This window comes from Bos grunniens, chromosome 13 (assembly GCF_055505025.1).
Source record: "Bos grunniens cultivar Pamir isolate PY7600 chromosome 13, Bosgru_T2T1.0, whole genome shotgun sequence".
NCBI lineage: Eukaryota > Metazoa > Chordata > Mammalia > Artiodactyla > Bovidae > Bos > Bos grunniens.
Window position 1 is genome coordinate 61459488 of NC_141177.1, and position 23216 is coordinate 61482703.

The 23216-nt window shown below is 40.2% G+C and overlaps 1 long non-coding RNA gene across 2 annotated transcripts in view; it reads left to right on the plus strand.

Moving 5' to 3' along the window:
- LOC147361092 (uncharacterized) overlaps positions 1–23216 on the plus strand; it is a 151219-nt gene that overhangs the window by 1190 nt on the left and 126813 nt on the right. The window contains exon 2 of one of the 2 annotated variants that reach the window (XR_015139748.1): positions 940–2448. The exons of the other annotated variant lie outside the window; for it this stretch is intronic. This is a non-coding gene — a long non-coding RNA (uncharacterized LOC147361092). Of the gene's footprint in view, positions 1–939; positions 2449–23216 lie in introns of those variants that run through there. 2 annotated transcript variants of the gene reach the window in all.

Genomic DNA, 23216 nt, shown 5'->3' on the forward strand with positions numbered 1-23216 from the left:
ATAAGGGAAAGAAATCTCTAAGAGCATTGGTTGAAAGTTCCTGTATGAAGCTGTAAATATTTCTATTAAATACTGCATTTCAATTAGGCTGTCATACTTAGTTTTCCAAAAAACAATGTAATATATAAGTCCATTTTCCCATAACTTTGCTAACCATGATACAGAAGGAACGTTTCCTTCAATATGACGTGATGTCTGGTAAATGCTCGGTAAATACACCCAATGTCTGCACTGAAGGGGTTCTGACCTGGGATCGACTCAACTTTGTTCTGTTAACTTGTGTGATGTGATGTGACTTTAGCTGGAGGGCATTTGGTTGGCAGATTCAGAGAGGAAGAAATCACACAGAACCAGTTCGGGAGTGATGCTTCAGCGGCTTGATGATAAGGAATGGCGAGAAAAGAAGCCCACCAGTTTAAAACATCCTGATGGCACCTTAGGTCCCTGAGTGAGAGAAACAAGAAACATAACAGAACCTCAAGGAATCAAAAGTCAAAATATACAGTAGACGTATGGGCAAAGGGAAAGAAAGAAAACATACGTTTGAGAAATTGTTTAGGGCTTCTGAATAAGACTACAACACGTCTATCTAGCCTGATTCCATTTTGTCCCAAAACAGTCAAAGTGGGAGGAAGTGAGCCAGCTTTCTTTATTTCTAATTTTCCATGGGTGGGGCTCCCTCCCTGTAACACACAGCCCAGGCTTTCTGCATAGGAGGGGCAAAGGCTCTTAAACACAGCACTGTTTAAATAGCCACTTACAGACATTAAGTACAGGCTTTAAGAAATTATTTTTTGTTAAAACCAATAGCACTGTGTAGAAATTGTAGTCACTGCCAGTTCCACCACAGTGTGCTATTTTGAAGGTCTCAGTGTCCTTCACTGGACTGTTTATTACTAAACCTAGCAATCACTGCCTGAAATTTTCTTTTACCTTCAGTGACTTCCACCTTGTGGGTCTGGCAGCACTCTGGCCTGTGAAGCTGAACTTTTCCAGGCTCATCGAATTTCTTGTGTGGAGAAGGTAAAGCAGACAGCTGACTTTTAAAGTATCCTGTAACACCTCAAATATTTTCTACATGCCTGGCCTGGCCAGAGTCTTTTAGAAGGATTCCAACCTCACCCCATTATACAAATGATTTCGTTTAAAGAACACTCAATGCAGCACTGTTGGTGAGCAGTCCAGTTTCGATGCAGGATACAGGATGCTCAGGGCTGATGCACTGGGATGACCCAGAGGGATGATATGGGGAGGGAGGTGGGAGGGGGGTTCAGGATGGGGAACACGTGTACACCCGTGGTGGATTCATGTTGATGTATGGCAAAACCAATACAGTATTGTAAAGTAAAAAAAAAAATAAAGTCATTGATGAGCTGCCGATGTGTTCATAAAGCTGCAAAAGACATGGTTGTTTTTTTGTCATTCTTTCTGTGGCTACTACCATGGGCAGCTGCTGCTTTGGAATCTGAGAGCTGTGTTGGACGTTGATCACAACTTTGCTTCTTGGATTCCTTTTTTTTTTTTTTTTCTGTCTTCCTGTCTTTGCCTCATCCACCCAATTGCCTAATCCAGAAAACCGGACGCCGTTCTGGATTTGTGGTGCCCCCTTTTCCCCTGCATCGAATTTTCTCATGGAGAAGCTAGTCCTTTCTTTCCCTAATCACATCTTACTTGTATCATTTCTCTCTGCTGAAATCTATTGTCTTTTGGATGAAGTCCAGTCTTCATCGGCCCTGATCATCTGCCAACCTCTCCTCCCTCAGCTCTCTCCTCTTGCTGTGCAGGTACGAATCTTTTAGGCCTTGCTCCTTAGGCGACCCTTGCCCCTTATGTCCTGCCCTTACACACAAGCATGCTGTCATCACTCAGCTGGACCACATGACAGAACCCTCCTCTTCCCAGCTCTGTGTGAACCTGATGTCCTTGTTTCATCCAGCGTGTGCTTCTGTCTCTCCAAAGAAGTCTGGCCTTGGGCTTTATCCTGTACAGAGCTTGCCCAAGGAGGACAGAAAATTTTACGTGTCTCAATCCTGGCAGAGTCTTTTCTTTGATTGCCTTCTACAACAATGGCCATGGAAATAAGACTTAATGCAATCCTATTCTGTCATCTGCTCACTCTTACTCATGACCCCAGTTCCTTATGCATCTGGAAGGTTGGCATTCACAGAATCCCTCATGTGCTCTACAAACTAAAGGATCACTGATCCTAGGCTGGCCCTTGAAGTTGTGATGGCTGAGCACTTCATGACCCAATCTTGCTTCAGTTCAGTTCAGTCACTCAGTCATGTCTCACTCTTTGTGACCCCATGAACTGCAGCACATCAGACTTCCCTGTCCTTCACTATCTCCCAGAGTTTGCTCAAACTCATGTCCATTGAGTCAGTGATGCCATACAACCATCTCATCCTCTGTTGCCCCATGCTCCTCCTGCCCTCAATCTTTCCCAGCGTCACCATCTTGCTTAGTGAATACTAATATCATGACTTATGTATAGAACCCATGAGTTAGGCCTGTTGTTTGTGGGATCTGGCTAGGTTGTTGTTTCCCAAACCAGCATCCTAAGATCATGGCATCTGGTTCCATCACTTCGTGGCAAATAGATACGAAAACAATGGAAACAGTGAGAGACTTTATTTTCTGGGCTCCAAAATCACTGCAGATGGTGACTGCAGCCATGGAATTAAAAGATGCTTGCTCCTTGGAAGAAAGCTATGACAAACCTAGATAGTATACTAAAAAGAAGAGACATTACTTTGCTGACAAAGGTCCATCTTGTCAAAGCTATGGTTTTTCCAGGAGTTATGTATGGATGTAAAAGTTGGACCATAAAGAAAGCTGAGTGCTGAAGAACTAATGCTTTTGAACTGTGGTATTGGAGAAGACTCTTGAGAGTCCCTTGGACTCCAAGGAGATCAAACCAGTCAATCCTGAAGGAAATCAGTCCTGAATATTCAATGGAAGGACTTATGCTGAAGCTGAAGCTCAAATACTTTGGCCACCTGATGTGAAGAACTGACTCACTGGAAAAAGCCCTGATACTAAGAAAGACTGAAGCGGGGAGGAGAAGGGGATGACAGAGGATGAGATGGTTGGATGGCATCACCGACTAGAAGGACATGAGTTGGAGCAAGCCCTGGGAGTTGGTGATGGACAGGGAAGCTGGCATGCTGCAATCCATGGGGTCACAAAGAGTCGGACACACCTGAATGTCTGAACTGAACTGAAACCTGTATCCTAAGGAATTGGTATCACCTCAGGCAAAATTGCATGAGAAGCCATCTCTGATCAAATATATCTGGCAAGAATAGTACACTGTAAACACCACTATACCTCTCTAGAAGGTGTTTATAGTATGGGAATTCCTCTAGAAAGGAAATCCATTTAATAGAGTTTAAATGTTTGTCCCAAGGTGAGACAGCTGGTTAGTGAGGAGGCTGATAGGAGAATCAGATATTCTATAATTCTCACTACAGTTGTTCACACAGATTAGACCATGGTAGCTCTGAATCTTCCTGGCTGGAGATTACAGACATTTGGAAGATGCAGAAACCACCTAGACCACAGGAGTCTACAGCAGGCAAGACAGACACTGTGGCATATTAAGTCAGTCACTTGAAGTATCATAATCTAGTAGACAGAGAAAGGTCATTTGGGAAACCAGTCTCTGGATAATGACTCTTGATACCAAATCAAGTTACCTGACTAAGACTCTGTTTCAAAACAGAATTACTTTGAGTTTTCTTCAGCTGTGTTCTCAAAGTAATCACACTTCAAAGAAGACACAATAAGCCAGATGCCCATCTCATAGGATGGCACATTGAGATTTGAGAATCTCTTTCTATTCTGCTTATCCCATTCCTGCCATCTCACACTTGGCAGACAGATGCCATGCATTATGCAGAGATTTCCTGGAGGGTGGTTTGCATTACCAGTATCCTGTTCCCTTACTGAGGTTCAGGACTGCACAGCACTTTGAAGCACTGTTAACTCCAACCAATTTGATTATCTAGTACTGAAAGCTCATAAATCAAAAGGCAGGTGCTTATGATCATAATAAAATATTGACTTACATCTATATGTCACGAACAAACATTAGAATATATTAAAACTTATGAAAATAGTAGTTTTGCAAATGTGTTTTTGCCACAACTGGCAATTTCATTAAATGTCTTTGATGAGGGCTCTGTAGTCTATTCAAAAAGTGATTTTGAAATTTGAAGAGAAGCGATTATGTATCTTTGCTGTCAGGTTTAGGTTGTCTCATACTGAGACTATGGGACTTGTAATGACATGGAAACTGTTGACTTGATAGAACACAAGAGTGAGTGAATTGTGCCCAAATGTAGGACTATGTCCTGGATGCTGAGAGACACATAGATAAGCTTAAAAGAATTTAGTATTTCCAATAATGGTGAAACCACATGTACACAATAAAAGGTAGGGAGTGAGAAGTGTAAGAGTTACTTCCTCTTGAGGACTGTAGGGGAGCCTTCATAAAGAAGGAGGGATAAGGACTTCCCTGATGGTCCAGTGGGTAAGACTTCACCTTCCAATGCAGGGGATACAGGTTCAAGCTCTGGTTCCAGAGCTAAGATCCCATATGCCTCAGGGCCAAAAAACCAAAACATAAAACAGACACGGTACTGTAACAAATTCAACAAAGATCATTCAAAAAATGACCCACATTAAAAGAAAAATCTTAAAAAAACAAAAAACTTTTCTTTGAAAAGAAGGAAGGCTAGCCTGGAGAGTGGATGGGTTTGGATATGGAGCTGGGGAGACATTCAGATGGGGAAATGCTGGACGTGAAGTGTGTAATCACGGACATGCAAGGCGGCAAAGTTTCTACTTCTGTGTCATCATTGTGTCTGTCTCATTTGAGTCTTACTTTTGGAGCCGCAGGATTTCTCCTCCATTTCTATTTTCTTAGAATCATATTAGTGTCTTTATTCTCACATTTGTACAGTCTGCACTGGTTCAAAATTGTGTGTTCGACTTCACAATTTTGATTAGATGCTGTTTTGAATCTATAGTTTTCTCTGTGTCTTGTTGTAAGCACATTGAGGGTGAAGAATTTGCCTAATTTGCTTTTGAATCCCAGCTCCTGCCACACAGTCGTTATTAATAACAGTTTACTGAGCAAAACATGGCAGTTCCATGTGCAACAGTGCAGCTGACCTGGTCATGCCATTTTGCATATTAAACCTCTCTTGGTGCTTATCTTATAGACATTGAGCATTCTCTAGCTCTGTTCTCAGCACTGTCTTATCATTAACTTGTTTGAGTTGAAAGGAGACTGATCATCTAAGGAGGACATCAAGAAATTAAAATTACAGGCTACTATTTCTCATGGATATAAATACAAAAATCTTTAACAAAATATTAGTGAATAGAATTTGGCAACATGCAAAAGGATAATGCATCATGTCTAGGAGCTGGTTATGTCTCCCTGCCAAAATCATATGCTGTAGTTCTAAAATTCGAATACCCAGGACCTCAGGGTGGAACTCTGGGAATTAAATTACAATGCAGTCATTAGGGGGACCCTAATCCAGTATGACTGGGGTCCTGGTACGAAGATAAAATTCAGACACAGAGGGAAGACCTTGTCATGACACAAGAAGAAGATGACCATCTATATGCCAAGAAGATAATCCTGGAGCAGATCCTTACCTCGTGAACTTCAGAAGAAACCACACCTACTGGGCTGACACATTGATCTGGGCCTTGAAGTCTCCAGAGCTTGAGGAAATAAATTTCTGTTGCATTAGCCAGCTAGTCTATGGCACTGTTATGTCCACCCTGGAAAAACCCCTATGCATCAAAACCAAAAATAGCAGAATAAAGAAAAAAGTCATAGGATTTCAAATAGGGTTAGAGAAGGCACTTGAAAAAATCAAAACCTATTTAAAATTAAAAACTTTCAGCAAAGTAGAAATACAAAGAAATGTTCTCAATCTGGAAAAAGGCATCCACCGAAAACTTAAAAGGGAAACGAATACTTTCTTCTAAGATCTAGAATGGGACAAGGATGCTTGCTGTCACCACTTCTATTTTATGTTGTTTTGAAGATTATAGTCCAATAAAGTAAGAAAAAGGTATAAAAGGCATAAATATTAGAAAAGAAGAAATGAAACTACCTTTATTTGCAGATGATGTTTACATATGACAAAAACCCTCAGGAAGATGCAAAAGAACAACTAGAATGAAAAAGTTCTCAGAAACAAGGTCAATATACAAAAAATCAGACATATTTCTATAAATAATAACAAATACATGGGAAAATTTTTAAAAATTATTTGCAATAGCATGAATCTTAAAATTCTTAGGGATAAATTTAACAAAAGACATGCAAGTTTACTTTACTGAAAACCATGAAATATTGTTGTTCATGAATTGGAAAACTCAATATATGTTGAGGCATCAATTCTCCCCAATTTCATCTAGACATGCCACTTCTTCAAAATACAGCATTTGATGGGCAAAACTGACAAGCTGATTCTAAATTTGCATGGAAATGCAAAGGACCTAGAATAGTCAAAACAATATTGCAAAATAATAAAGCTGGAAGACTTATACTACTTGATTTCAAGACTTAAAGTTATGGCAACAAAGACATAATAATGGCATTCTATGGACAATTGGAATAGAATAAAGTTTAGAGATTAGCCCTACACTTACATGGTCAACTGATTTTGACAAATGTGCTGCAGCACTTCAACAGGGACCAACCAGTGCTGGACCTATTGGATAAACTGGATGAACTGTTGAGAAAACGGAAAAAGGCGGCAGAAAAGTTAAATAAATTACTCAGTATGATGCAGATGGGTCATAACTCCTAATTTGATGGCTTGGGGTAGTTTCTATTGCCTACAACAGATGTTTTGAAAATAGCTTGGTACACTTGTTTTTAGTTTGTATAAAATATAGCCTGAATTTATGTGGCTAGGTAATATCTCCAGTATGTTTTCTGATATCTAGTTCATTACTTAGGATTACTGAGATTTAGCAATAGGTGTCCTCCCAGGATGGTACATACCCAGCTGGCTATATTACATATAGTCTGATTTAATAAAAAATCCTAACAGTGAGAATCTTGTCTCTCAAGGGCTGTTTTTACCTAGCACTATCTTAAATGCCATTGAAGAGTATCTGTTTTCATTTTCTTTTTTTTTGAGTTCTTGGCTTCTTATATGAAACTCTTCAGATAAGCAATTAAAAAGAATGAGCACTAGTTTCTCCTATTGTCAGTTTCTCCTATTTTGATAATTAATGAATTACAGTAGGATAAAGGTAGAATTGGATGAAGGCAGAGGGAAATGGATTGATCGACAGTTTCAGGTCAGAAAACCCTGGGGTCTGAGCATTGCAAAGTTTTATGTTTTCTGACAGCCTGAATCCGCAGGAGATTTTTATTCTCTGAATCCAGTTGGATAGTTTTTAAACATGCTTTAAAAAAGAATATCATGTAGAAAGTTATGTAAATATGGCAGAGCATGGGCAAAGAGAATACTGATGATTAAAGATGTTCATGAAGGTGAAGCAGAATGGGGTAGGTAGACAGGTTTCAGAAAACAACAAGAAATCTGGATTCCAGTGGCCTACATTCACCTGGACAAGGGTTCTGACATGCTAGAGATATAGATACTCTGTGGAAATCTCTTGTATGTCTTGGAAAATTTCTGATATTTGGGGGCTATATAGTATTTGCAGCAGCAATTCCATAGGAAGGTAGATATGGGAAAGGACTTTGAGATCTCCTTATCCAACCAAATACAGAATATAGAGGAAGCAACTGAGGCCAAGATAAGTTAATTATTCTGACTTGGTCAGGCTGATGCAGCCACTGACTCTTCCGGAGAAGGAGTCCAGGTGTTCTGATGCCAAGGGAAAGGCTGCTGTCTTTGGATCCTGTCACCTGACAACTTCCATACCTTCCCCCTACCCCCAGCATCCAGGCAGTTTTAAAGATATTAAAGAATATTAAATGAGACTTCTCTGGTTTTGGATTTTTAGTTGAGAAGAACACATTCTAAAGAACAGTGTTGGCATCTCCATGGGCAGGGCTTGCTAATAGGTGGCTGAGACATAATCATAGGCCCACAGCCACCTGCAGCCATGTGGGTGAAGAGTTGCCACTTGAGCATCTTACACACGGAGAACACTAACATCTACCACTCCAGGACCATTCTGCAAAGACCTTTTGTCCCCTTAACTCTTTTGGATTCCTCTCACCCCAACCTTACAGAAACCACTAACAGCTCTTGGTTGGGGAGGGTGTTGAGGGAGGAGGAAAAATACTCCTACTCCAGGTTTTTGAATGTGGATAAGCTCTGAGCTATGGGTAATGGAAGGAGCTATAGGTGGGATGACAAATGGAAAATTGTAATATGTGGTTATAGACTATTTTTTAACATTCATTTGTTTATTAGGACCTAGGGTATCTAGAAGAAATTATAGATTCTTCCCACATCATGGTGGGGAAGGGAGAGCCACCAGAGCATCTTAGAGTGAAGAAGAGAAATCAAGTTGTTTCCTGTTTGTGAGTTAAGTGAGCCCCGCTATCCCATGACACTGGCTAAACTCTTCTGGTTCTTTTCACACTCATGAAGCATCTGTAGTCTTATCTGACTCATACTTTACTGGAGGGGGACTTCCTGATTCAGCTGAGTTTGGGGTTGGGGGAATAGTCTAATCTATCTTCTTGGAGATCACATGGGGCTATACCTGCAGTCATGAAATTAAAAGATGCTTGCTCCTTGGAAGAAAAGCTATGACAAACCTAGACAGAGTATTAAAAAGCAGAGACATTACTTTGCTGACAAAGGTCCGTCTAGTCAAAGCTATGGTTTTTCCAGTAGTCATGTATAGATGTGAGAGTTGGACCACAAAGAAAGCTGAGTGCCAAAGAGTTGATGCTTTTGAACTGTGGTGTTGGAGAAGACTCATGAGAGTCCCTTGGACTGCAAGGAGATCCAACCAGTCAGTCCTGAATATTCATTGGAAGGACTGATGCTGAAGCTGAAGCTCCAATACTTTGGCCACCTGATGCAAAGAACTGACTCCTTGGAAAAGACCCTGATGCTGGGAAAAATTGAAGGCAGGAGGAGAAGGGGATGATGAAGGATGAGATGGTTGGATGGCACCACCAACTTGATGGACATGAGTTTGAGCAAGCTCTGGGAGTTGGTGATGGAGATGGAAGCCTGGTGTGCTGCAGTCCTTGGGCTTGCAAAGAGTTGGACACTACTGAGTGACTGAACTGAACTGAACTGATACCTGTTGCAGAATGACTGATCAGGCTTCTATGAAAGAAAATGAATTTCTGACTCTATCTTCTGAGACATAAGTGAAGTTTCCTTCCTAGGCAATTGAGCTCCCATAATGTTGGTCACTGATTAGGTGGTGTGGCCCTAAATAGGAAGAGATGCTATCTGTTGTCTAAGAATTACACTTCTCAAATTCTGTAAATGCAGAACTCTAGCAGTTTCTTAAATCATCAAAATTTCTACAAGGACATTAATATGGAAAAATTTAAAAAATAACAAGCAAGGAGACCCCTCAAGAGTGAAACATTATGTAAGAGCTTCAGATTGCATATAAAATTGAATGATTCTAATTAATTCCCTGAAACTGTAAAATCTTTAAATCTGACATCATCTGAAACTGGTACAATCTCTAAAGTCTGATTCTTTGCTTTAAGTTTTTACTCAATTATTATTTTTGTTTCTGGGGAAAGTGTATTTTTAGCTTTGAAAAAATGTAATGATTGCACAAATTCTTTTCAGCCCTGTAATTCGGTTGGCAGTTGTTCTGTCTATGTGTATGTAGATGGTGGGAACATAACTTTCTGATGAATTGTTCTTTTTTTCCATTCGATAAAGGACTTTAAAATATATTCTTGTTCTGTCTCCAAATACAAGTGGGTCATTATTTCCACTTCACTGTATCCTCAAAAAGATGAAGTCTTGTTCATGAGCTGTGCAGATAAGATGGTTGGTTTCAAGCGTACTGTCAAAAGTGCCATATCTTGGCTCATTGTGTTTTCAATCAACATGTTGCCCTCAACAGCTGTCAACCTAGGGTTAGGGCCAAACTTTGCTACCTAAGGCTCTGTCCTATTTCCTCTTTATGCAGGATGTAGACAAATTATGTTCCTATTCCCCTTCCTGAATACTTTCTTTTATTTAAATTTTATTTTGACTTTTATTGAAATATAGTTGATTTACAGTATTATGTAAAATTTGGGTATTCAACATATAAATTCAGTTTCCAACTCCTTGTGACCTCATGGTCTGTAGCCTGCCAGGCTCCTCTATCCATGGGTCATTCTGGCAAAAATACTGGAGTGGGTTGCCATTTTCTCCTCCAGAGGATATCTTCCGGACACAAGGATTGAACCCATGTCTCTCATGTCTCTTGCATTGCAGATGGAGTCATTGCAGACAGTTTCATTACTGCTGAGCCATCTATAGCTATTATTATTTTAATGGGCATCAGTGTATCATATCAATGAGTTGATATGATCAGTCAATGGTGGAATTTTGGGCTCCAGAAATAAGCTTGTTGGTGAGATATTTTGAAGAGAGGAAATGACATTGAAATCAATACCAGTTTCAGTATTTTCCAATGTCCTTTTGCATTGAAGGTAGAAAATGGACTCTCTGGCCAGAGACACCTATGCTGAGGTCCCAGTTCTGCCAGTTATGACTCAAACGACGGTGGGGAAATGATCTCTGTCCCACAGAATTATTTTGAAAACTTGCTCTAACTTTTTTCTCTCCAAAAACAGATTAGGTGCTCAACAAATGTTATTCATTTGGTAAATATTAGCTTATTTCCTCTCTATTCTTTCAAACAAAATCATAAAAGCCAAGAAATGTGACCCAAATCAATGAAGAATCACAGAGACAAAAGGGTAAGGGTCTCAGTAGTCATAGCAGTAAAGCTAAAACTAGCTCTGGGTGTTTAATTAGCTCTCTAATGCAGCTTCCATGATTTCCCAAATGTAAGCAGCTTCTCTGGGAGCTGGAAAGTCTAAAAACACATTTGTTTAGCCCAGATATTCTATTACTTGGATCAGGAATTAAAATCCTGGGACTCAGATTCTCCTAACAAAAATCTTAACTGTAACTTGATATTTTCTAATATTTGTTAAAACTTAGGCAATGGCTCATTTATTGAGCCAAAGTGGCACCGTTAAGTATATTAGAATCATGGATTCACAACAAAAACGAAGAAGAGGTAGACTTCTCTTTAGTCATAGAGCTCGTTAGTGACCATGACATGACTCAGCCAGATGTTAACTGTCTCGTTAAAGTGTTCTTTTTAGCACATGGCTATTTTTTTTCCTTTTTGCCAGAAAAAAATGATATTGAAAAATTCATTTATGCTTCTTGGCATAGACAGTTTTAAGAACTGTGATGCTCTTCGTGTTAGCTTAGGAGAGCTGCATAAATGAAAATGAAACTATTCATCTTATGGCATGATAGGTATAGAGAGTAGTGAATTTCTGTAATTCCAACATAGCCAGTCAGATCTATCAGTGCAGGGAAACACTGTTAGGCTGTCTGTGGTCAAGTGAACATGGCCGGAGAAAATGGAGCCATCCCACTGATGTCTTCTAGTGGGTACTGAATAAACTTTTATTGAACTAAGCTGGAGAATTGTGGCTTCACTTTCTGAATATGTGATTTTCTCACTGAGCTGGAAAACCAAAGTGACATCCATATGCTTTCAACCAAGCTGTGCCTCTGCTGGTGAAAGTATTATTATTTTGAAATTGAAATGAAATATAAAGAAAATACTTTAAGCAAAATAAAGTTAAATTTACTATAAAATGTTATGTGAAGATTACTCAGTCATGTCCAACTCTTTGAGACCCCATGGACTATATAGTCCATGGAATTCTCCAGGCCAGAATAGGTAGCCATTCCCTTCTCCAGGGGATCTTCTCAACCCAGGGATCGAACCCAGGTCTCCCACCTTGCAGGCAGATTCTTTACCAGCTGAGCCACCAGAGAAGCCCAGGAATACTGGGGTGGGTAGCCTATCCCTTTTCCAGCAGATCTTCCTGACCCAGAAATCGAACCAGGGTCTTCTGCATTGCACGTGGATTCTTTACTAGCTGAGCTACTAGGAAGCCCCATAAAATGTTATACTTGACCAAAGCTAAGAATGTTCATATTTTGTTTCCTCTGTTTCTAATTCTATGGCAATTAATAAATTGAGGGTACTGATAAAAAATGTTCGTATGGGTCCACAAATATTAGCTTCACTAATTAATTCACTTTAGGTATTCCTCATTAAAAGATTGTGTGGTTTTGAATTTGCAATGGAAAGCATCCAGTTTGGTTTTTTGTTATTCATTGCCATAGCATCAATATATTGAAATCACACTCTTGTCAATGGATTTCATGGTCATGACCTCTTCAGAAACTTGCTGTAGAATGTGTTTTGAGTTTTCCTCCTAATGAAAGTATCCTCACAGTAATTTTGAGAATAATAGCAATAATTACAGATTCCTGTGGATGGAAATCACTGAACAAAATGATGGCCTGGCCTCCTGTCTAGTTACTATTGCTAGGTAGTTTCAGTCATGTCTGACTCTTTGCAACCCCATGGACTGTAGCCTGCCAGGCTTCTTTGTCCGTTGGATTCTCCAGGCAGGAATACTGGAGTGGGTTGCCATGCCCTCCTCCTGAGGGTCTTCCTGACCTGGGGATCAATCCCATGTCTGTTACATTTCCTGCATTGGCAGGTGGAGTCTTTACCACTAGTGCAGCCTGGAAAGCCCCTAGTTGCTCTTGTACTGTAACAACTTACTGGTGAACTTTCATGATGAACAACAACTTTCTTGATGAAAGTGAAAGTGGAGAGTGAAAAAGTTGGCTTAAAGCTCAACATTCAGAAAACGAAGATCATGGCATCCGGTCCCATCACTTCATGGGAAATAGATGGGGAAACAGTGGAAACAGTGTCAGACTTTATTTTTCTGGGCTCCAAAATCACTGCAGATGGTGATTGCAGCCATGAAATTAAAAGACGCTTACTCCTTGGAAGGAAAGTTATGACCAACCTAGATAGCGTATTCAAAAGCAGAGACATTACTTTGCCAACAAAGGTTCGTCTAGTTAGGGCTATGGTTTTTCCAGTGGTCATGTATGGATGTGAGAGTTGGACTGTGAAGAAGGCTGAGCGCCATAGAATTGATGCTTTTGAACTGTGGTGTTGGAGAAGACTCTTGAGAGTCCCTTGGACTGCAAGGAGATCCAACCAGTCCATTCTGAAGGAGATCAGCCCTGGGATTTCTTTGGAAGGAATGATGCTAAAGCTGAAACTCCAGTACTTTGGCCACCTCATGCGAAGAGTTGACTCATTGGAAAAGACTCTGATGCTGGGAGGGATTGGGGGCAAGAGGAGAAGGGGACGCCAGAGGATGAGATGGCTGGATGGCATCACTGACTGGATGGATGTGAGTCTGAGTGAACTCCGGGAGTTGGTGATGGACAGGGAGGCTTGGCGTGCTGCGATTCATGGGGTCGCAAAGAGTCGGACACAACTGAGCGACTGATCGGATCTGATCTGATCTGAACAACTTACTGGAAACTTAAAGACAGAGAGCCACTATTTTATTAAGCTAGTGTATATTGTTGGCTTGATATTTGGAAAGAGCCTCTGGGAATAGGTTGTCTCTGTTGTATGATATTTGGGACTTCAGTTGGGAAGACTTGATGACTGGGGAACTGGCATTATCTGAAGGCTGATTTGCTCACATGACTGGCAACTAGTGCTGGTTTCAGCTGGGATCTCATCTGGGGCCAGTGACTAGAACACCCAGACATTGATTCTCCATGTGGCTGTTTGAGCATCCTCACAGCATGGGGCTTGGGTCCAACAGCAAGTGCCCTGTGGGAGCCAGGCAGTAGATGGATCATCTTTCATGATCTGGCCTCAGAGGTCACATTAGGTCATGGGAGCCCTTGTTACAAGCCTGCCCAAATTAAGTGGAGGCAGCATATACCCATCTCTCAATGGGAAGAGTGTCAAAATGTCACTGAAAGAGGGCCAAATCTATGGAAGATACCATGGGCATCTTTGGGAAACACAGCCTGCTCCATCTCTGCTCTGCGGGAATGAGGGATGCATGCCAAGACCCTGTGGCATGGTTTTCCCATGGCCTCCTGCTATGGTTTGGCTACTTCCCCATATTTTACAGTGTGGGATTAGCTCTCAATTGATGCTAGTTTACAGTTGAGATTGTAAACCAAGGTGTAATGATTAATTTTGTGTGTCAACTTGACTGGGCCATAGGGTGCCTAGATATTTGGTCAAATGTTATACGGAGTGTGTCTGTGAGAGATTTCTGGATGAAGTTAACATTTGAACCTCATCAAATGAGGTTTTATTGACTATGCCAAAGCCTTTGACTGTGTGGATCACAATAAACTGTGGGAAATTCTGAAAGAGATGGAAATACCAGACCACCTACCTGCCTCTTGAGAAACCTGTATGCAGGTCAGGAAGCAACAGTTAGAACTGGACATGGAACAACAGACTGGTTCCAAATAGGAAAAGGAGTACGTCAAGGCTACATATTGTCACCCTGCTTATTTAACTTTATGCAGAGTACATCATGAGAAACGCTAGGCTGGATGAAGCTGGATGGAAGCTGGATGGTGACTGCAGCCATGAAATTAAAAGACGCCTACTCCTTGGAAGGAAAGTTATGACCAACCTAGATAGCATATTCAAAAGCAGAGACATTATTTTGCCAACAAAGGTCCGTCTAGTCAAGGCTATGGTTTTTCCAGTGGTCATGTATGGATGTGAGAGTTGGACTGTGAAGAAAGCTGAGCACTGAAGAATTGATGCTTTTGAAGTGTGGTGTTGGAGAAGACTCTTGAGAGTCCCTTGGACTGCAAGGAGATCCAACCAGTCCATCCTAAAGGAGACCAGTCCTGGGTGTGATTGGAAGGACTGATGCTGAGGCTGAAACTCTAGTACTTTGGCCACCTCATGCAAAGAGTTGACTCATTGGAAAAGACTCTGATGCTGAGAGGGATTGGGGGCAGGAGGAGAGGGGACGACAGAGGATGAGATGGCTGGATGGCATCACCGACTCGATGGACATGAGTTTGGGTGAACTCTGGGAGTTGGTGATGGACAGGGAGGCCTGGAGTGCTGAGATTCATGGGATCTCAAAGAGTCGGACACAACTGAGCAGTTGAACTGAACTGAACATTTGAACAGAGTGGGTAAATTGAGTGAAACATATTGCCCTCCCTACTGCGGGTGGCCCTCATCCATTCATTTGAACAAAGAGCCTGACACCTTCCCTCAAAAAAGAGGAGACTCCTCCTGCTTGGATGCTTTAGCTGGGACATCAGTATTTTTCCTGCCTTCATATTTGAATGGAAATGTCAGCTCCTCTCAAGTCTTGAGCCTGCTGGCTCTCAGACTGAAATCAATACCATTGGTTCTCCTGGGTCCTTGGCCTGCTAACCCCCAATCTTGGAAATTTTCAACCTCTATCGCATAAGTAAGTTTTGTAAGTAAATTCTCTATCTATCTATATGTCTATCTAACTATCTATCTATCATCTATCTACACATCCTATTGAATCTATGGAGAACTCTGACTCAAACACAAGGATTTAGGGTCTAGCTGCTGCTTCTTTTTTTTTTTAAGGGTTTCTTTTTCTTTAATGTGGACTATTTTTAAAGTCTTTATTGAATTTGTTACAATATTGCTTCTGTCTTATGCTTTGGTTTTTGGTTGTGAGTATTGTGGGATTTTAGCTCCATGACCAGGGATCAAACTTGTGTCCTCTCATTGGAAGGTGAAGTTCCAACCACTGGACAGCCAGGGAAGTTCCATGGGGGTCTAGCTTCTTGCCAGCTCCAACACTGAGGTACCATTCAGGATAGATCTCAGGCTCTCCAAAGTAATAAGGCGTTATCTTCCTGTCCTCTCGGTTTTCTGCCTTGATTCTGAATGTGGAGAATGGCATGGAAGAATGTGGGCTCCCGAGGGTGGGGATAACAGACAGAGAGAGACTGGCTGCTCAGTCTCCATCACTATGATGCTGAGTGACAGGAGAAGTCATGGTGTGGGAGGTACTGGGGGACATGAATGTACCTGATAATGAAAGCACACCTCACATCAATCTGGATGTGGCATATGCTCATTGGCATTAGGATGCAAGATAACTGGCTTGGAAAACATTGAGTGATTGAATGAGTTAATTCTTCAAAAACATCCCCTTCAGCAGAGGTCCTGTGATATTTGAGAGGCTGTAGTGATAGATAGATGTGTGCTGAAAGATCATAAAGAACTCTCCAGATTAAAATGAAGGCATCTGAGCAGAGAATGAAAGGGAAATCAGGCTGAGCATAAATAATGTGAAATCAAATGTGTCTCTGAAAATGGGATGCTTTGCCATTTGTGGGGGAGAGCTAGCTGCAAAATCCACACAGTCAGCACGTGGCTGTTACCCAGTTACTGTCGGGAGAGGCACGGACTGTGGTGTGGAAATTAGTTCAGCTCATTCCTTGCTCATGCTGGAAAGATGATTGACCTGTGCCCAGCATGTATTTTTATTCTCAAACAGGGAGTGATTTGGTAGTGTTTGTCAGAGACAGTGTTTCATAAACGATTTGTCGTCTTCTGATGAGAGAGTTTGCGTTATTTAAACTGAAAATGGAAATTACTTCTTTTGTTTTTTTTCCAGATGATTGAACAAATGCAGCATTTGAAAGGTTTGGCATACTCTGCCTCGTGCACTGAACACACACACACACACACACACACACACACGAGCTCTTTCTATGATGATTAACTGCTTATTTGTGTGTATGGGAGAGGTAGGCAGGGAGAACGACTTCACTGAAAACAAACCACTTCATATTTTGGATGCCAAGCCTGCTGAAAACCACAGTGTTTTCTCAGCATGCAATGAGACAGCTGATTCTGGATGAACTCAGTTTTCCAGTCCAGGGGTCCAAATAATGTGAAGAAGCTTTCTGAAGGTCACATGAGGTTGAGAGAATTTGTCTTTCTACCCTTAGAACTGTGCCTGGAAAATTCTTCCCCAAGCTATCAATATTTCACAACATTCTGAAAATATTCTTAGGTTATTGATCATGCCTAAGCTACTGCTTACGGTCATCCTTTTATCCTTTGATATTTTTCTTAAATGTTTCTCTTCTAGCAGGTACATTTATACATTAGATTAGAAACTCAAGGGTAAATTAACTTATTTGCAAAAGTCTTATTGGATTATTCATTTATTTGAATAATTTCTAGAGTGAATTTTAAAATTAGAAACTCGTTTGGTATTACTTTTGCTTCCCAAATCTTCCTTTGGCATTAAAATATTTTTGGTATAAAATATACAGCAATCATTAGGTCTCCGTCTGTGATACACAGTATGATTCATGAAAAACTCCTCATTGATTGGAAAGTTAACTAGCCAGCAGTTAGTTACTTGGGTTATTTTGCTCCTAAGAAGGGTATTTGTTGATGCAACAGGAGATCAAAGGCATTGGTGCTTAACAGACTAGGGACCAACCCTCTGTGCAGTTGCGAATCTTCATTTACAGCTTTACAGCTGTAACTTTACAGCTGAGCCTCTCAACCAATTGCAATCCACCACTATCGAGTGGTACCGTAAGTGTTTAGTGAAAAAATCCACATGTAAATTGGCTCATACAGTTCAAATCTGTTATCCAAGGCTCCATTTTGTTTATATTTATTTATTTAAAATATATTAGTGGTCAAATTGTTTTAATTTTATTTTTTTTATTTATAGAATGCAGGATTCTTAGTTCCCCAACCAGGGATTGAACCCATGGCTCCTGCAGTGGAAGCAGAAAATCTTAACCACTGGACAGCCAGTGAAGTCCCAAAGGATCCACTGTATTGAGAAAAAACACAAAAAATAATTAGACCAAGGGTGTTTTTTTAAGGCAACTATAAACTAGAAAAAAGGGAAAACATTGTAATCATGGATTTACACTTAGTGTTTCAGGAAAAAATATTACATATATATTTATTCACATAAATCAATAGCAAATAATGATTTACTTAACTTAGTGATATAATGGAAAGATGAGTGAAGGATGGTGTTGATAGAATATTGTAAGAAAGATAATTCTTTACCATAATGTCTAACATTTAGAAAATTAAGATGCAAAAATAATAAAGCATGATAATTTAGAAAAACAGAGGTTACCAACAGAAGTCAGAGCTTAGTGAGTTGAAAAAAAAATCAGAACTGGGAACTGGGCCTAGAGGTGATGAGAGATACACAGAAGTCATTCTGAGACATCTGATACTTTTTATTCTTTTCCCCTTTGATTAATGAAATTAAATTATGTAAATGAAAAATAAATTTATTTATGTAAATTGAAAAAGAATGATAGGGTATCCTTCAGATGAACAAGGCTACTTAGAGCTGTTATCTGATTGGCTTTTGAATAGCATTTTAAGATAGGAGTAAATATAATCCAAAAGAGAGAGATCAGGGAATAATTCAGTGATTTAATAGTAATCAGTTTCACTTGCTACTGAAGTATCAACTCTTTGAAGGCAGTAGCAATTTGTTTTAGGAACAAGCTAGACTTGTTTGGGTACAAGTCAGTAAATGACTTGTCTTTCACTAGTCTTTCTCCTGCCCGACTGATGTCTGAGCTGATGTCTCATAGAAACCAGTTTCCTCTGGTTTTTTAAAGGAAAGACGATCTCTTTTTTTTCCATCCTCCCTCCCTCTCTCTCCTTCCTCCCTTCTTTCCTTTCTTCTCTCCTCCTCAACCTCTTCCTCTTCCTATTTATCTCCTCATTCTTCTATTACTACTTCTCTTCCTTTTTCTTTGTTAGGTGAGTCCAGTGCACATCAACATTTCTTACTGTTTCTTGAAACCTCCTATATGATAAGCTCGTGAAAAACAGTTTAATGAACAACCTGGACTTAATAGAAGTGAAGTTATAGAGCACATTGATTGTTTTCCTCAATGACATTCCCAGGATGGTATCTTTGATGATCTTACAGATTTTTCCTTCACTTCTGTGTGTTCATGTAGAGTCTTAGGTTCAGATTTGTAATGTTTATTTAGCCATAATAGAAAAAAAAAAGAAATGTAGCCTTATTGATCATGACTTTTTCCCCATTCTCTCAGCTCCCAGTTTGACATAGGATTAGAAGTCTACAGTGGGGAAGGGACTATGGCTTGACATTTAAACTATTATCCTGGGTTTTTCATTTCCTGTCCATTGTGCTGCTGGTCCTGACTTCTCCAGGACTGGATGAATGGGAAGAAAGAGGGGAAAGCTAAAATCTCAGTTGGCTGCTATTGTCTGCATCTCTCCCTTGGTTCCCAAATGCCCTTGGTCGTGGTAAACATTCAAGACCGACTCTTTCTCTCATAACAAACATTTCCTTTTTGTGTGAGAAAACACTCTTTCCCCTATTGGCTTTGAAACTGGTTGCTATGTTGTGAGCTGCCTGTGGAGAAGGCAATTTAACAATGAGCCGAGGGCAGCTCCCAGTTAATAGTAAGCAAGATACTGAAGCCCTCAACAGGACTCTCATGAGGAACTTGAAGCTGCCCACCTCCACGTGAGATTGGAAGTGGATACTCCCCGAGTTGAGTCCCAGATGAGACCACAGTCCCAACCAGCTTCTCAACTGCAGCCTTGCAGAACACACAGTTCAGCCATGTCTGGACTTGTGACCCATGGAAACTGTGCCTTGTTTCCAAAGTTTACATTCTTGTTTTTTTTACAACCACAGGTAACTAATAACTCAAACAGATTTCTCCATACATCCTCCCTCCTGAGGTTTCCTGTCATACTCTGACTAATATCTTCTTACTTAACCTTCTAAGGCTCATCCCTCACAGCCTCTTTCTGTTGGGCTCACCTAATTCCTTGGCACACATCTTGGGCAGTGTGTCTTTCAAGATAAATCAAGTCCAGCTAATTTCTGTGAGGTCTACTCTTTTCCATGGGTAAATTCATCACTGGAAAGGCATTTTGCTTTCATGACAGCTTCTCTACTTACTCTGCTAGCAGGACAATCCAGCCAGGACAACTTCTGATCTTTAGAATTTCTCCAAGTGTCAGGCAGAAGTCTCTGTGTTGCTTGAACTCAAAGGGATACATATTAGGTTCTTTCAAGATATCTGTTGTCACACTCTTCTAGGTCCCTTAGTAGAGAGGGACCCATGTATTTACATAGCTTGGCAAGCATACAGTCAGGAGACGTTGTGTTCTAGAAAACGTTCCCACATTCTTTGAGCAGTTCTCTGGAAGCCTTCTTTACTTGGCTTGAGGTTGGGGTAGGGGAGCTGAGGTCACTTCTCTGTTTTTTTATTCTATTGTATTTATTTGGCTGCTCTGGGTCTTAGTTGTGGCATATGGGATCTAGTTCCCAATCAGGGATTGAATCTGGACCCCCTACCTTGGGAGCATGGAGTCTTAGCCACTGGGCCACCAGCAAAGTCTCTTGTTTGTTTGTTTGTTTTTTTTAATCACCTGTTACCATGTTTTATATTGATCATCCCCTTTCTTGAGAATATGTGAACACCAAATACTTTATATTCTCAACTCTGAAGCTTCAGCCAAAATTCTGTGATGACAAGACAAACGTAACATCTTGATAGAGTCTTCATTTTTAAAATTTTATGTGTGTTATAAATGTTCATCTTTCCCTTGCATCATTGTAGTATGAGCAGAGGACCCGGAAGTGTTATTTTGAAAAAGGAAAAGAATGTAAACAAGTAACCTATTATTGCCAAGGGAGTAGTCTTCCTTTTAACCTCTTTCACAGAGGCTATTAACTTCATTTTAAAAACACAGAGAAAACAGAAATAGCCCATCTAAATTGCTGAGCATAGGGTCTTGAGAGAGCATTGGACAAAAGGATTAGAAAAATCCCAAAATAGTCACTGGGATCTGGAGGTCAGAAAAGATGAGAGGAATCCCTGAGAGCTAAGATTAAGAACAAGCAGGAGGAAAAATGGCAAATATTCTACTTCTTCACTTCCACACCATGGCAGGTTGGATTGATTATATGGGCACATATGGATATCCTTAAACTAAATGAAAATTAATTGTATGATTTCTTACATTCCATAAGCTCTCTTCAATTAGACCCTCTTACTCGATTGTTCAAGTTTAAGTAGCATTCCCATGACCCAGGTGGACACAGAGTTATCTGGAATTCCCAAGAATTGTTTCTGGACAGGAATGTAAAAAATGGGACCTGGTAATAGGAACACATAGGCAAGTGATGCTCAAGCACTAATCATCCTTAAGTTTAGGTGAGTCAATTGTTATTGATATGGGGACTTAAAAGGATTCATTCTTGGCCTAAGGGTGCAATGGGGGATTTGAACTGGAGCTATAGTTGACTGGGTGACCTAGTCATTATCATCTCCCCAGTTTTCCACGTATCCATATCCTGGGGTTTGCTAAAGTGCTGTCTGGCAACCAGTGTATCCAAAGCAAAGTGGGGTAGAAATCATCTAGAAACAGGCATTCTGGTGGACATAGCTGGCACTTCTGCATCAATAGTGCAGAGCATTTTTAGGTCTTTCTCTTGAGTTATTTGCTTGAATGTTGCATACTGGCCTTTCCTACAATTTTGTCCTACAGGCTTCAGTAATACTGGCTTTCAGCTCTTATAGTATGGGAAATGCCTGTAGGAATCTTTTAAGAAAGCTCTGCCTAACAAGTCTGTCTTTTACCATAAGGGGTGTCTTCTTAAAGGTGCCAGAAGATCTCTTTATAAACTTTGGTTTTATTATATTTTTAAACTTAGAATATAGAAGTCAAGTTTAGTATTATAGGATGTTTCTGGTATATTCTCTGTATCTTTTTTTACTGCTCTGCTGAAACTGTACCTTCCTTTTGGTTATTATTATCACAGAGGAACCAGAAGTTGAAGAAAAGCCAAGTGATTTTTCTATTTTTAAAAAATGTCCTGCAAAAGTTCCTTCTGGCTTCTCTTCATTTTTGTGTTTCTTCCTCCTGGAGTTTTTCATTGTGTGCAGTTGATGAATGCAGTTGACTGCTAATCAATATTAGCAGCCAGAGTAGTAAAGATATTACTGAATTATAAATGATCTTTAAAGATACATTTCAAGAAGCAATCAGTTTTAGAGCTGCATTTGTTATCACATTGTTGACAACCTTGATATCAGGATTTTAATATCCTGTAGGATAATGAAATTTCTACCCGATGCAGATTTTCTCTGTCTTTGTACTATAATAACTGGATATTACTTCAGGTGGGTGAATGGTAATATTTTCTTGGCCTCTTTTCATATTAAGGTCCTTAAGAGGGTTTCTTTTTTATTTTTTCCAAGCCAGAGGAGTTCATAGACCTAAGGATAAAGTAACAAAGGAGAGGTGCTTATCCGAGAAGAAAAAATCCTGTTCTCTTCGCTTCCAGCTGGTCCTGTGCTCCTGGCAGATAGCCTGCAGGTTATGTTGGGGCTGTTGATCTCTCACCAGCAGTTGACAGGAACAATGACAAGAATCTAGGGAAAGAAAGTGCCTTTGTAGAGGTGAACACTGAAGGGAAGCTTGCTGATAAGCTTGTTTCATGGAAACATAAAGTCGGAGTATCACAGGATCTCAAATAGTTATGAATTACAGCAATTGCGAGGGCCCAGAAGGGGAAATGACCCTCACTTCGCTCAACTTCCTCCTGCTCTCTATGCAGCTCTCCTATCATGCAGTGTGTCTTAAATTTTTTTGTTTCTTGATTTTGTTTTATTTATTAAGATAAAAACAAATGACCAAAAAAGATAAAAAGAGGAAGTCAACATTTATAGCCTCTGTTGGTATTAGTGGCCAGGACAATATATTTTTATGTTCTAAAAATCATTATCTTGGAATGCCAGACATACACTTTCTAATGAGATTGGCTATAAATTATTACTGGTATTAGTTAATGAGCTTTGCTTGAATATCAGCTTGTCTTTAGAGCACTCAACCAGGCCCTCTTAATTTTCGGCTCAAACCTGCTGGCATTTAATTACATTCCATTGTATATAGATACCATTCACGTGCACGAGTCTGGTTTCCTGAATCACCTTGTAATGTCTGTGAGTCAGAGACTGGTTATCTCTTCTCTTGATTTTTCCAAAGGGTGTAGCTTGTACTGCCCACAATAACTATTGATAGAATTGAGAGAAAACAGCTTATGT